Source organism: Marmota flaviventris, chromosome 10, assembly GCF_047511675.1.
Source record: "Marmota flaviventris isolate mMarFla1 chromosome 10, mMarFla1.hap1, whole genome shotgun sequence".
NCBI classification, from domain to species: Eukaryota; Metazoa; Chordata; class Mammalia; order Rodentia; family Sciuridae; genus Marmota; species Marmota flaviventris.
Genome location: NC_092507.1, coordinates 87,049,626 through 87,056,091, shown reverse-complemented (window position 1 = coordinate 87,056,091; position 6,466 = coordinate 87,049,626). Strand labels below are relative to the sequence as shown.

At 41.6% G+C, this 6,466-nt stretch overlaps 1 pseudogene; it reads left to right on the top strand.

Annotated features, from left to right (window-relative positions):
* Window positions 1-958: 958 nt before the first annotated feature.
* LOC114084510 (polypyrimidine tract-binding protein 1-like) lies at window positions 959-2,612 on the top strand (annotated as a pseudogene).
* The last annotated feature ends 3,854 nt before the right edge of the window (window positions 2,613-6,466 follow it).

Here is a 6,466-nt window from a genome sequence, read left to right as displayed (position 1 = left end):
GATGTATAATTATGTCAAAATGGGGCCCAGTATTATGTGGAACTATAATGTACTAATAAAACATTCAGAAATAAAAACATATGCTGTCTTGATGAAGATTTACTACTGATATACCACTCTTTAAAAGGCATTTTTTAATTGATTTTTTTAAAATGACAGTGCAAAACATTACAATTCGTATTACACTTATAGAGCACAGTTTTCATATCTCTGGTTGTATATAAAATATATTCACACCAATTTGTGTCTTGATATATGTACTTTGGATAATGATATGCAAACATAAGTCAAAATGTTATTCAAGTCAAAATGTCTGACTTTCTGTCATCTCATTTTCCCTTTTGTGGTTGAGTCCTATCACTCCTATTTCAAAACTTAGCTCACATACCACTTTTTCTAAGTAGTCTTCTCTAATTTCTCAGCCAGAATTAACAGTTCCATTCTTTCTTTGAACTTAGACTTAACCAGTAAGGGGAAATAGCATATGACTCAATAAGTCCCATAGGTATATATGCAAGAGAAATGAAAATAAAATATGTACATAGAAACTTGCACATGAATTTTATATGTCATTATTCATAAGAGCCAAAAAATATCTATATGACCCCAGGATCTGTCAGCTGAATAAAATGTGGTGTATCCATAAAAGGGAATATTATTTGGCAACAAAAAGAAATGAAGTATTGATACATGCTGCACTGTAGGTGAAACATCATGTTAAGAAGCCAGTCACCAAAAGACCACATATTATATGATTCCATTTATATGAAATATCTGGAAAAATCAAAATATTAGAAACAATTGGTGGATAAATGGTTGTCACTTGAGTCTGAGGGGTGGGCGGGAGGTAAAGAATGACTACCAATGGTTGAAGCTTTCTTTTGAAGGTAATAAAAATGTTCTAAAATTCCGGAGCCTCCACTCCATCCCCTGCTGGTCTGCTCTGTGTGCCGTAGACAGCATGGTCCCAGACATAGCAGTTGGCACTAAGCGGTCTGACGAGCTTTTCTCTACATGTGTCACTAATGGACCCTTTATCATGAGCAGCAACTCTGCTTCTGCAGCAAATGGAAATGACAATAAGAAGTTCAAAGGTGACAGCAGGAGTGTGGGAGTCCCCTTCTGCATGATCCATATCTGCAAGCTGCCCAGCGATGTCACAGAGGGCGAGGTCATCTCCCTGGGGTTGCCCTTTGGGAAAGTCACCAACCTCCTGATACTGAAGGACAAAAACCAGGCCTTCATTGAGATGAACACCCAGGAGGCTGCCAACACATGGTCAACTATTACACCTCGGTGACACCTGTGCTGCAGCCAGCCCATCTACATTCAGTTCTCCAACCGCAAGGAGCTCAAGACTGACAGGTCCCCAAAACAAGTGCGGTCCAGGAGCCCTGCAGGCCGTGAACTCAGTCCAGTGGGGGAACCTGGCCTTGGCCACCTCCACCGCTGCCGTGGATGCTGGGATGGCAATGACTGGGCAGAGACCCGTGCTCAGGATCATCGTGGAGAACTTCTACCCTGTGATCCCGGACGTGCTCCACTACATCTTCTCCAAGTTCGGCACAGTCCTGAAGATTATCACATTCACCAAGAACAACTACTTCCAGGCGTTGCTGCAGTATGCCAATCCTGTGAGCGCCCAGCATGCCAAGCTGTCGCTGGACGGGCAAAACAATACAATGCCTGATTCACGCTGCACATGGACTTCTCCAAGCTCACCAGCCCAACGTCAAGTACAATAAGGACAAGAGCCACGATTACAGGCACCCAGACCTGCCCTCTGGGGACAGCCAGCCCTCAATGGACCAGACCATGGCCATGGCCTTCCGTGCACCTGGTTTAATCTCAGCATCTCCATATGCAGGAGCTGGGTTCCCTCCCACCATTGCAATTCCTTCAGCCACTGGTCTGTCTGTTCCTAACAAGCACGGAGACCTGGCCCCATTGGCCATTCCATAAACTGTAGCTGCCATGGCTGCCACAGGCCAAATCACCATCCCAGGCCTGGCGGGGGCTGGGAACTCCATCCTGCTGGTCAGCAACCTGAGAGAGTCACACCCCAAAGCCTCTTTATTCTTTTCGGCATCTATGGGGACGTGCAGCGGGTGAAGATCTTGTTCAACAAGAAGGAGAATGCGCTGGTGCAGATGGCAGATGGCAGATGGCAGCCAGTCCCAGCTGGCCATGAGCCACCTGAACAGGCATAAGCTGCACGGGAAGCCCATCCACATTAGCTGCTCAAGCACCAGAACGTACAGCTGCTGCGTGAGAGCCAGGAGGACCAGGGCCTCAACAAGGACTAAGGCAACTCCCCCCTGCACCCCTTCAAGAAGCCGGGCTCCAAGAACTTCCAGAACATCTTCCTGCCCTCCGCCACCCTGCACCTCTCCAACATCCTGCCTTTCCTCATGGAGGAAGACCTCAAGGTCCTGTTCTCCAGCAACAGGGGCGTGGTCAAGGGGTTCAAATTCTTCCAGAAGGACCACAAGATGGCACTGATCCAGATGGGCTCCCTGGAGGAGGTGGTGCAGGCACTCATGGACCTGCACAACCATGACCTGGGCGAGAACCACCACCTGTGAGTCTCCTTCTCCAAGTCCTTCATCTAGGGGCCCAGCCCCCGGCCGGGGTCCGGAGGCACATCTGTCATTCCAGAGAAAAGCCACTTTAAGAAGCAGCTGAAGTGACCTTAACAGACCAGAGATTTTATTTTATTTTATTTTTAAAGTGAAATCAGTTTACCTGTTTTTTAAAAAATTAAATCTAGCTCATCTTGCTGACCTTGTGGTGACTGATGGCTCAGGCGATCGGGGACTGCAGAAGGGGCCCCCAACCTGCCCAGGGTCAGGCCAGGCCAGACCCAGCACCCTGCCTTGCAGGGCTTGTTGGGCATGCGGCCCTCAGTGGGCCACCAACCATGACTTGGCCTCCTGGTGCCTTAAACCTCCCTGCCTTGTAGTAGCACGCCCACCCAAGGTGACCCAGGGACCCGGGGGCTAGGGATCTGCTCCAGGCAAATGCAAAGCAGACTCCTGCTCCCAAGGATCATGTGCCCAGTGCTGGGAGGGAGTGGAAACCAAGGTGCCAGCAGGGCTGGCTGACACCCTCCCATGTCAAGTGACTTGAATCATATCAAGTGACATGATTCTCCCCATGTCCTCCAGCCACCCAGGTCCCCCTCACCTGGCCAGGCCCAGAGGGCACAAACCCAGCCTCCTTGAGCTATAATATTCCTCCTTTTGTTATAATATTCTGATGTGGTTGCAGACATCTGTGCCTAGTAATATTTCCAGTTGATCAAATATCCTAATCTTTTTTCATTTATTTGCAGAAGAAATAGTTTTAAGTACCTTTTTATAGGAAGAGGATCCAGTGGTATGAGTGTGATCTTTCTCTTGGTATTACTTTGTATGCTGTACTTTCTATTTTATTCTTTGTAATCAATTAAATCATAGGCCCATCCCAGCCTCCCCGGGTGGCAGGGCCTTGCTGTGCACTGCCTTCCTCAGTGGCCTTACTCAGCCTCCAAGATCTGCCTAGGAAGACCAGCCCTAGAACTTTCAGGGTTTGTTTGTTTGTTGTTGTTGTTGTTTCCTTTTGTTTCAAATTTTGGACCAAAGTCATGTTTCTCTTCCTGTCTGCTCTGATGCTGGGACTCCAGGCGGTTGGAACCTCCAGGTTCTGACCACCCTCCTACCACCGGGCCAGCAACAGGGCCGGTCTCCTCAGATCCCCAGTTTCATAGAGTGTGACAAGGGTGTAAATATTTATAATTTTTTATACCTGTTGATATGTGGAGGAGCATATAGGTTTTTTTTTTTTTTTTTTTTTTTTTTTTTTTTTTTTATGGTGACACATACATTTTGATAACAGCGATTACAGGCTCAGTATTGTACGTGGAGCACAGTGGCCATGAGCACATTCCATTGCCTGTCCCCGGGCTTGTAATGCAGAGAGAACTCGATTAAAGCAGTTTTATAACAACAACAAAAATGTTCTAAAATTGATTATGATGATTTCACATACTGAATATACTAAAAACCATAGAACATCTTTTAAATAGGTAAATTGAATATTATGTGAATTATATTAAAAAAGTCATTTTCTAAAACAAATGTTTTCTGACTAATTCTCATCACGTACAATCTAATTCCTTGGACAAGTGCATTCTTTTATTTAACGAATACCTGTTGAGTATCTACTAGATACTGTTTCAGGCATTAAACTATTGTTATTTTTTGCTTTTTTTATATTATGAAATTATTTTTCTTGGTGTTTATTGTCCTATCTGTACAATGTATAAACATTTTATTATTCTGATTTATCTTAATCTCCACCATCTATAAGTGGCTATTATTTAAGTTTTTAGGATCAGATTATGTATCTAAATTCTATTAGGAATTTTTAACTTTTGTGGCAGTTCATACTCAAGAGAAAATGTTATCATGTGTCATGTAAGCCAGTGAGTTTTATGTTTCTTATTGGTACCAGTATATCCATTATGGATTGAATAAAATAATTTCTTTTTTTCTTAGGTGATTGTGAGCATTGTCCTCCAGCTCTGGATTAGGGTTTAGGGAACAAAGTTCTTCAGGGTTTACATTTCCTACTTTTGACAGACTTGCTAAGTCATGGACAGAACAGTGAAGGAATGCATTGTTGAAAACGTAGTGTCCAGCAAAAGAGCAGAGAATGTTTTGGGATATAGTGAGGGACAAGACTGGAAAGTGTATTGAGGGTTAGATTTTGTGTGAATGCCGACATAAAAATCGGGCTTACTTCAGTAGGCAATATGATCTTTTAATTTTTTTTTACATGTAGATGGATTTACTTTATTTATTTATCTGTTGTGCTGAGGATTGAAACCCAGTGCCTTACACATGCTTGGCAAGCACTCTATCATTGAGCCATAATCCCAGCCCAGCAAATGATCTTGAACTCACTTTTTTACTGAGTCTAAAATTATAACAAGATCAGTATAGAAAATTTGGAAAATGCATAAAATTACCAAGAAGGAAAAATGTTAACCATCAGCAGTTATCACTAATAACATTTTGGAGTATAGCTTTCTAGTATCCTCCGATTCATTTCTTTCCATAGTTGACACTAAATTGCATGCACATATTTTAATGTGTTTTATTTTAAACTGACATTATAAAAATAAGCATTTTCCAAGTTGTTAAGAACTTTAGCATATGTTATTTTAATAGTGCCATACATAATATTCTTTCAGGATTGGAATGTAAATTAAGGATTGTTCGTTTTGGATATCCTTTTTGTTTCCAATTTACTGCATTTAACTTTTATACATATTTCTTCTGTATCTCTGAATGTAAGGTGCAAGCAAGGTGTATGAAGGTATGTAGGTGGTGGAGGGATAGCAAATAGAACAATACTCAAGTGCCAGAGGCTGGAATTTTGGTAGCAAAAGACCTTTTTTCAGTAAAATGAGGGGCATAATACACCAATAAAAATATGGAAAATAAAATGGCTCTGGCACTGTGTGGATACATGGGGTGGTGTTAGAGCTGCTCTCTTTATTTGACAAGATATTAGCAAGCTCTGAGGGAGACCTTTCATTGAGTCCTAGGAGCAAAAACCAGGTTTCCATTACTAAGCAAGTGAGCAGGCGGTGAAGCTCAGAAGCATGGAGTGTAACTGTACTTTTGGAAGGTTTGTTGATGAAGAGAAGGAGAAAAATGGAATGAGGTAAAAAGGGGGAAACAAGAACAAGTAGCAATTTTATTTTATGTATTGTTTTTTAAAGATAGAGACTGGAACATTGTTAGGGTAAAGGTATAGTATAAGAGAAAATAGGGGTTTGGGATTGTGGCTCATCAGTAGTGCACTTGCCTGGAATGTGTGAGGCACTGGGGTCGATTCTCAATACCGCATATAAATAAGTAAATAAAGGACTATTAACAACTAAAAATCAAAAGAGAAGAGAGACAAAATAGGGATATGAGTATTAAAAACAAACTGAAGATTGGAAGTCCATCTGCTGTTTTACATTTTTTCTTTTTTGTCTTAACCCTGGTAATTAGTTTCAGAAGAAATTTTCAGACTCCTCCTAATCATTTGGTATTTCCATGCATTGTGGCTTAGAATCTGGCTTACACTCAAGACCTATTTTAGCCTGAAGAAATGAGGAAGTACACATAATGTTGATTTTAGACTTTGCATGTTTGTTTTTGTTTCATATGAGTCATCAGTAGCATAGCATTAGAATAAGCTCATTTAGTAACATCCTCTCTGAAATTTTATATATTTAAACTTTTATATATTTAAATATATAAAATTATATAAATTTTTATGTATTTCCTTGTCCGCAAACTGCAACCACATTTCAATAGCAGTTTCTGGGAATTCTCTAGTGCTGATGTCTAAACAAATTATTAACATTTTTATCTCCTATTGTTAATCTTTTTTGACCTGTTCAGGATCCCAGTAGGTTTTATATTTT